This window comes from Grampus griseus (assembly GCF_964374135.1).
Source record: "Grampus griseus genome assembly, chromosome: 8".
In the NCBI taxonomy this organism is placed as follows: Eukaryota; Metazoa; Chordata; class Mammalia; order Artiodactyla; family Delphinidae; genus Grampus; species Grampus griseus.
Window position 1 is genome coordinate 70,726,030 of NC_139002.1, and position 9,628 is coordinate 70,735,657.

Below are 9,628 nucleotides of genomic sequence, written 5' to 3' on the forward strand. Positions count from 1 at the left end.
ACTAGGACTTGGTGAATGCGACCACCACTAAACACTCAGATCTTTGAAGACAGGGAGTTCATTCCAAAATAGAGATAGGGCCTGTCTTCTATATGCCACTGAAAAAATATTGAATGAATAAATGGAAGGATGAATGCCCAGCCTCAGAACTTACCTTCCAAAGGATAAGGGAACCAGAGTGAACACAGTATTTGATATTTCAGACTGAAACGTCATTTTTTTCTCTCTTATTCTCTGCTCAATCTATTCAGCACCTCTTGCTGATCCTAACTGTCATCCTAAGCCCTCCTGCATCCCACCACCCCCAATTCCCAACCTCCGACTCTTTTCCTGCCTCCACTATTTTGGCCAGTCCCTTCTGGCACAAGGCTTGTGTGGATGGATATGCCAATGGTGAGGCATGGCCCCATCTGGTGAGTTCTGGGACCCTAGTCCTTAGGTCCTGCCCGTACTGGCAGGTCCTGGTAAGATCCCCCAGCCATTTATACTGTGTCTCTAGGGCCCAATTCTGTACCACTTGCCCTTCCCAAAACCATGATGCTGGGCTGGTTGAGGGGAGGAGACTGAGTGAGGCTTTGGTGGAACTCAGCACTTCCCCACTTCTCTCTAACATCCTGGTTAGCAGCCCTACCTCATTGCGGAATTCCGAGATGGGCCACAGAAAAGGAGAAAGCCCAGAAATCCTGTTCCATCCCTGTGCTACAGGTCTCCATCCTCACAGGACCCTGAAGCAAGTGATTCTGCTAAGAACCCTCCATGTAAGATCCTGCCCCATCTGGAGAAGTTGAGAAGTCCGAGACTATCCCCTACATCAAGCAAGAGGAAGGTCCCTTCAGAGGGAGTGTTGAATTTCAGACATGGGACCAGTGAGGGCTTCAGAGGGACACCAAGAGGCAGACAGCACAGGGAGCATAGCTCCTTTGCTCAACACACAGCTCTGGCTGTTTCAGCTACACCCAGATCCAGTTAGCTGCTGAGGACCCCCAGCTCAGGGAGGCCCCAGGCTAGCAAGATGCCCCAAGAAACAAAGTCATGGAAGAAGAGAGGGCAGCCTGGACTAATCTGAGTCACACAATCTCAGAATCTTGGAACTGAGAGGAACAGAGCCACATTGCAATCCAGCCAGTCCTCTATAACTCCTCTGATAAAAGGCCATCCTATTTTAGAATACCTCAGGCAGCAGAGCCCTTACTACCTCACAAAACCATGCACATCTTCTTCTTCACACATTATATTCGCCCTTAAATTGAGCTGAAACCTGCCTCCATGTGAGATGAAGTGTCAGACTGTCTCTCAGCTCTTCCATCTGAGCTCCCATGATGCCCCAGCTTTGGGAACATTTAATAATCCCCCAGTTTACTGCACTCTTCTAAAGCGGCCAGAAGGCTGTTTCTCTTTAAATGTCCCTCTGGGGCTAAGAAGAGTGTCTGAGAAGAAGATAACATTGTGAGTTGGGTCACTGAAACACCCTGATGTCTTCAAGGCATTTATTTATGGCCCTGTCCTAAAAAGAAGCCTCACCCCAGCCTTAGTTTGCTGGTTCCCTCCCACTCCTGGTCAGGGTAGGACATGGGGCAGCTGAGGGCAGCCCCACCCCACAGACCCCCCTTCTCCCCCTCCCCCGGCTCCACACCTGTGCACACACTTCTCATCCCTAACACCCCTTTGCCTCTGGGGCTGCCTTTTTTTACATGCAAATTTCACATAAAATCCTTCAAATGAAAACAGGTACTTTTCATTTTGCTCCCATAAACAGACACTTTCTAAATATTTAGACATCTGTATATAATGCCCTTAAACTGTTTGTTCTGAAGCATAAATAGGTATCTCCGTGTTTGAGTTAGTGCCTGATATGTTTCTCATTTAAAGAGAAAACGTAAAAAATAACTGGAATAACTACAGCCAGGAACAATGTCAGTGTCTTTTATTGTGTCTTAAAGTAAAAGCTTCAGCTGTAGGAGTATTTTCTTCCCTGTCAAACAGAAGCACAGCTCTTAACTTTTAACCCTTCACAGGACTTGGCTGCCTCAGGAAAGGGGGGCCAGCAAAGGACCCATTTTTTAGGGCCTGATTTGCTATCTCGTTGCATTCACAATTCCTAGGGGCAGTACACTGATTCCTCATCCTCAACTTTTCATTGAGGGGAATGAATTCCCATTTTATTCCCAAGGAGGAAAAAGTACAAACCCTTCTCCAGCCCCTAACTGCTTCTCGTGGAGCAGATGAAATGAGGAAGGACTCCAGCACTTAGATCTGCCCTTCTGAGTTCCCTCTTGTTGGAGTCTACCAGAGGGATCTGTGATTGTCCATCCACCTCTGCCAGAACTGGGTGGGGAAGTACAGTTCAGAGGGGGAGGAATTAGGGAGCCAGTATGGATAGACATCTAAGTTATTTCCTCCAATCAGCTTTATACTAATTTTTTTAACTCCATCTCTCTGATTCTGGTTGCTTTCTTAAATGGTCTAAACTACAGTATGAGTAGAAGTGGAATTAATATTACCCCCAATCCTTACTACCAAAAATGATATTCCAAACACTTGAAGCTCCCCTCTGAACACACAGATGAAACATTATATTTTTGCTGCATCTTTAAAATGGAGCTTATACAAGATCATTATTAGTGAATGGTGTTCCTGGGGACCTAATTCAGCCTTCACTGGATTGTCTTTAATTGTTCTTCCAAACAGTTATCTAGTCTTGCTTGGACCTCCTAGTGATGGGGCATTCTCTATTTTTAGGAGGTAGCCTCTTCCATTGTTGGACAGCTCTGACTGCTAGAACTTATTTATAAATAAGTTGAAATTTCCTGTAATGTCCACCCATTGGCCCTGCTATGGACTGAATTGTGTCCCCCCAAAATTTATATGCTGTAACCTTAACTCCAATGTGATGAGATTTTGCAGTGGGTAAGATGAGGTCATGGGGGTGGGGACCTCTTGATGGGATTAGTGCCCTTATAAAAAGAGACACCAGAGAGCTTGCTCTTTCCTCACAGGTACAAAGAAGAGGTCATGTGAGCACACAGCAAGCCAGTGTCACCCATAAGGTGACACTGAGGAAGCCTCAGACTAAAACTTACCTTATTGCCACCTTGATCTTGGATTTCTAAGCCTCCAAAACTTAAATTTCTATTTAAGAAATACCTGTCTATGGTATTTTGTTATAAGAACTTGAGCAGATGAAGATAGCTCCTGTTTATTCATTCTTTCACTTATTAAACATAAAATGAAACTCTAGTCATGTAAGACACTCTGCTGGGTGCTTGAGATTAAAATAAAAATGAGGAAGTTTCCATTTCTGCAGAGTCAGTTTGGAAAACAGACCAAAAACCCAGTAATTTCAGCACAAAGTATACTTTAGTATAAAGACCACTGTGATCAAGTGAGGACCCAGCAGAAAGATCCGTTTGCCTCTGAGGCAAGGCCAGCCTCTGAATCCATGGAGGATGAGGGCAAACCATGCCGTCTCACTTCCATAGCATAGGACCCGATCTCCTCCAGGAAATGCGGAGCAGGGTAAGCATCCTCACAGAAGCAGTGTGGGCCAGAGCCCCCAAGCCTGAAGGAGAGCCCAGAATCCCATGACAATCCAAACATTTGCAGAGTCAAGGAGTGGGTTCTTCCCCTTCATTTGGGGAGTGGCTGCAGGACGGACAATGGTGCCCATGAATCATGCACTCTCTGTCTCAATGCAGCCAGAGGGATCCTTCTAAAACATTAGGGCACATCATTCCTCATCACATAGCCTTCCATGAACTCCAGATTGCTCAGAGGAAATGCCCAAATTCTCACATGGCCGATGAAGATGGTACAGTCCTGCCCCCATTACCTTTCTGATTATTCTCTTGATCTCCTGGTCACCCACTCCTCTCAGCCATGCTGGACTCCTTACTAAAATACCCCAGGTCTGCCCCACCTTAGGGCCTTATCATAGGCTGTTTCCTCTGCCTGGGACACTCTTCCCCAGAGAGAGCTATGTGGTGACCACCCTCCCCTCCTTGACATCTCTGCTAGAATATTGCCTTCTCGGTGAGCCCCCCCTGACCACGCTTTTAACTACAGAGCAGTCCCACACTGTCTATTTTTGTTTTCTCTTAACAGTTCTTATTTTCTAAAATAGCTTATTTGTTTATTATGTCTGTTTGTATTTCTGCCCCTCACCCCCTTGCAACACACACACATACATATGTACACACATACACAGATGTAAGTCCCTAAATGCAAAGCTTTTAATCTGTTTCACTCAGTGATACATTTCAATTATCTAGAGCTGTGCCTGGCACAGAGTGGGTACTTGCAATGGACTGAATTGTGTTCCCCAGAATTCATGTTGAAGCCCTAACCCCCAATCAGATGGTATGTGGAGATAAGGCCTTTGAGAGGTACTTAGGTTTAGATGAAGGTGGGGTCCCCGTTATAGAATTCGCATCCTTATAAGAAAAGACCAGAGAGCCTCTGTGTGTGTGTGCATGTGTCAGTGTGTGTGTGTGTGTCATGTGAGGACACATCAGGAAGGTGGTGGAGAGCCAAAAACAGATTCTTCAGGAACTGAATTGATCTTGAATTTCCCAGCCTCTAGAACTGGGAGAAATAATATTTTATTATAGCAGCCTGAACAGACTAAGATAGTACTTAAAAAAAAAAAACTTGCCAAATGAATGAACAAATGAATAAGTGTAATCAAAGGGACAGCTCAAACCAAATACTGCTTTGATGTCAGACTTTTCTCTTGATTTCTCTTACAGCTTGTGGAAAACCAGAGCTTGCCAACCAATAATGCACACAATACACATATATAGTAAACCTCTCTGACTCATTTAAGCTCAAGTAAATTCCTCTGTTCATTTTTTTATTTAACAAATATTATTTCCTTTCTATCACAGACAAGCCTTCTAATCTGGCTACTAATCTTCTGCTTTGGTTTCCTTTTTACACACTTATTGCCTCTGATCAGAGCTTTGACTTGATGCTGCTATGACTTGGAGGGAACAAATGCAGTTTCTTTGTGGACAAGCAGGATGACAGCTCTTAGCTCCAAAATCCAAGGAAGCCCATGTCTCCATCACCCACGGTGGCCTGATGCCTGCAGATAACTAACTCCATTAGCCCCTTCCTAGGCAGAGGGGGAAATCAACTCCCATGAAGATACCAGCTTGTGAAGTTGAAGGGTCTCATGGGACAAATCCCATATAAACACAAGAATACTTGGTGTGCAAATCTTTTCTTTTTCTTTTCTGAATTTCAGGCTTTTCATCTGTACAATGGAGATAAGAAGTGCCTACCCTATAGAGTTGTCGTGAGGATTAAATGAGGTTGTCTATGGTGCAGACCCAGCACAGCATCCGGTTCATGACAAGGTTAGTTGCTATTAGCTTTGATCTGAAGCAGCCAGAATGGCGCCTGAAGGTATGTTGATTTCATTAACTCAGGACTCTGTCCACCTACATCCTGGCAAGAATCTAGGATTTCATTCTTTGTTAAGCAGTGTTCTGTATAATTTACATATCCCTACAAAATAAGGGCTGGAAGTTTATTAAGGAGTGCCCTTGGGTTCAACACTTGAGAGAGGGAGGGGAAGAAACTAACAGAAGGAGAAGTCTAGCTGTGGTGCAGGTCCAGTGGCAGCCTTGGGCAACCACTTGGAGGCTGTGGAGATGGAATTGCCCTTTAGGGTTGTCCTGGGTGGGCTGAGATGGCCAGGTCTTTACACTCCTGCACTGATCAATCACTGAATGTGGGCTTGGTGGGAAGGGTGTGACCTTGGACAAGGGGATCTCTACAGCCAAGGCAGATCCTAAGGGATTGACAACTGAAGGCCCATCTGCCAACAGCAGTCTCAGTGGCTGAGGCAACAAGCTCTTCACTGAAGAGGGAACTGGGAGGCGCATCACAGCATCCACACCGTATGCTCCCCAGCCAACTGGGCTTCAGCCTCAGCTTCCCATTCAGGGTACTAGTTACCCAAGCACACCTTCAACCCTAGCTCATTTGGCCATGGCCCAACAACTTTCAGGTTCTTCCTGACTTTGGGAAACTGGACAGAATCACTGTGTCCCAGCTCCTTGGCTGGCATCATGCTCTGAATGGGATGATCACTTCAGACCTGAATGCCAGTACCTGTTGGGCTTTGGCCATTATATGTTGCTTAGAAAGTACAGCTCTGTAACCTTCTGGGACCTCCTTGGACACTGACCCCAGCTAGGATAAAGCTTAATTTCTATACCCATGGCCTATGCACTGGGTCACCTCTCAGGCCACAAAACCCTCCACAGTCAAGTCGAATTCCTCGAGCCTTGTTTCTATTCAATGGGGCTGAGTCTGGGTTTATTCCATTCTCAATATATTTTTTTAATAGATCTTTATTGGAGTATAATTGCTTCACAATACCGTGTTAGTTTCTGTTGCACAACAAAGCAAGTCAGCCATATGCAGACACATATCCCCATATCCCCTCCCTCTTGAGCCTTCCTCCCATCCTCCCTGTCCCACCCCTCTAGGTCATCGCAAAGAACCGACATTCTCAATATTTTTACAAAGTAATAATAATAATACCAACACCTCTCATTTTTATGATACTTTATAATTTACCAGGTTCTTTACCACCCATGATCTGGGCTTTCTGTAGAGTACCCCCAGAAGATAAGCATCACTCCTGTTTCCCTTCTCTAGCTGAAGTTCAAGGTGACACAGTGACTGACGTAGCCCCAACAAGTGAAGTTAGAAGTGAACCCAAGGGCTTTGACTCCCAACTCTTCATGGCCTGCTGACTCCTGCTGCCACAGTCAGCTCAGCTTCGTGTCCTGTGTCCCCTCTCCTCTCCTCTCCTTTTCTCTGCTCATTGCCCTCCCAGGTCTCCCTTCCTCCCAGCCTAGGTGCAAGCAGAAGCTCTTCTGAAGTTGCCTGGGTTAAACCAAAGGACAGATTATTTTTAAACTTTAGCAGAGAGGGGTGGATGCTGAGGATTTCAATTGTCGTTTGCACTCAACAGAAAAGCCTATAGAGCGCCTTGTTTAACCCAAAAGAAAGACTACTAGGTTGTAAGACTTGAAACAGGCCAGGAGGCCCCTCCAGTAGGTGATCAGGCACCATGGGCAGCAGTGTGATGTGATGCGGTGTGAGGGCTCTCAAGTTAAGTCGAAGTTGGGTGCAAATTTCATCCCCCTTCTTACTTATGTTTGTGACTTCTCTAAACCTTGGTTTCCTCATCTGTTCAATGAGGTTAATATTTCCTACCTCATAGAGCTTTGTATTTATTCAAAAAATGAATGCAAAGAACTGAGCCCAGTGCCTTGTTGTAGCATTCACTTGTTTCTCAGAAAATGGAAGCTCTCCCTCTTCTTCCTTTAACTCCCCTCTTCCAACCCTGGCTGGGAAATATGATGGGAGTGAGTTTGAATGGGAAAGAAAAAAGAGTATTCCAGGAAGGAAGAGCAAAGTATGCTAAGACCTTAGTTGGGAAAGAGCTTGGTGTCCGCCTGTGGGAGGAACAGAGAGGTCAGGGTGGCTGTGTGTCAGGAGCAAGAAAGATGGTGGCCCAAACTATGTGGCCATTGGGCGGGTACTAGATCACACTAACACTTTGCCAGCCAGAAATTTGTTTTTATTCTGAATACAAGGAGAAGCCACCGGAAGGTTAAGAATAAGGGGAATGATGTGATTTGGTTCTCACTGTAAGAAGATCGCTTGGGCTATTGGTGGAAATGTTTACAAATCAAGCCTTCCCTCCTATGATATCAGCTCTTTGAGGGCAGGAAATAGAACTTGTATTAGTTAGTGTTTTAGTTTCCTAGGCCTGCTATCATAGTCCATTTGGGCTATTATAACAAAGTACCATAGACTGCGTGGCTTATAAACAACAGAAATTTCTCACAGTTCTTTTTGGAGGCTGGAAACTCCAATATCAAGGCACCAGCAAATGTGCTGCCTAGTGAGACCTTGCTTCCTGGTTTATAGATGGCTGTCTTCTCGCTGTGTCATCACATGGTGGAAGGGATGAGGGAGCTCTTTGAAGTCTCTTTTAAAAGGGCACTAGTCCCATTTATGGTGGCCCCAGCCTCATGACATAATCATCTCCCGAAGGCCCTACCTATTAATACCATCACATGGGAGAGTAGTTTCAATATATGAATTTTGGTGAGATATAAACATTCAGTTTATAGCAACTGGCATAACAAAATACCACAGTCTGGGAGACTTAAACTACAGAAATTTATTTTCTCATAATTTTGGAGGTTGGAAGTCCAAGGGCAAGTGTCAGCAGGTTTGGTTTCTTCTGAGATCTCTCTCCTTGACTTGCTGGTGGTCACCTTCTCACTGTATCCTCATATCTATATGTTTCAGTGTGCATGTCTTAATTTCCTCTTTTTATAAACACACCAGTCATATTGGATTAGGGCCTACGCTAACAACTTCTTTTTAACTTAATTATGTCCTTAAAAGCCTTTTCTCCAAATACAATCACATTCTGAGGTCCTGGGGGAGGGCACAATTCACATTTTGTGTCCAATGATGGAATCCATCATACATGATTTTTTTTTTATGGGACGGGGGTAACATAATTTAGCCCATATTAGTTAGTTAGTTAGTTGATCACTCAGTCATTTAGTAGACTGAATAATAAAGCTAAAACAAACTAAATTTGTAATTCCTCTGTATCGCACAGTGTAGTGTTGGGTTCCCATCAGGAATTCACTATAGGATTGTTGAACAGACTCAGATCTTTGGCATGTAAACAAACGTACAAAGGAAAGCTCTTATTTCGGTCCATATACTTTGGTGCCATGAGTATAAAGACTGTGTCATGAGACCAAGGACAGACTTTCATTCATAGGAATTCAGGTACCTACAAAACCTAAAGCATGGTCCAAACTTCTTATCTGGTATAAGAGGCCCCTTGTGTGGCATCTCTGACCCAGATCCTGCAGCTTTTGCTTCAGTAGCACCAGGCACGGAATCCATCACTCAGCAGGCAGCCCGTTCCATGCAGTTCTGGGTGTATTAAAAACAGGGCTAGCAAACTCCAGTTTTGATACTTGAGGTAAAGGATTGGGGTCAGGGGACATCTTTATTTCTCTAAAGGGAGCAACCCTTCACTTACCCCCAGCTAATTGCCTCCTTGTAGGAACATGGGCCAGTATTATCAGATTTCCCAGTTTTTCCATAGGGCTCAGAAATCTGGATTCTAATGTGAAATCTCTCAGACTTTAAAATTTAATAGCTAATCAATCTAAAAACAAAACTAAAAAAAAAATAAATAAGTAAACAAATATAATATACAGGACAACAAAGAATATCAGTAGCCCACAATTTGTCATGGGCCACAATTTGGAGACCTCAGTTCAGGGCCACTACCAGATTATATGATGGCTTTGTGCAAATAGAAAAAGCACCGCCTTGAAGCAGATGTAACCCTGTAGTTGCACAGTTTGAGGAGCAATGTAAGGCCTAGATTTCAATCTTCACTCGTCCCCTCAGCTAGAGCCTCTGTGCAGTACACAAACTGCCTGACTACAGGCAGTTATATGCCTCTCTTTTGATCATAATGTGGAACTTAGTCACCCTACAGTTCACATCCATTCGTCCTATTTCAGACCAGTTATAAAACCCCATAGTGCCCATGACCCTCCTT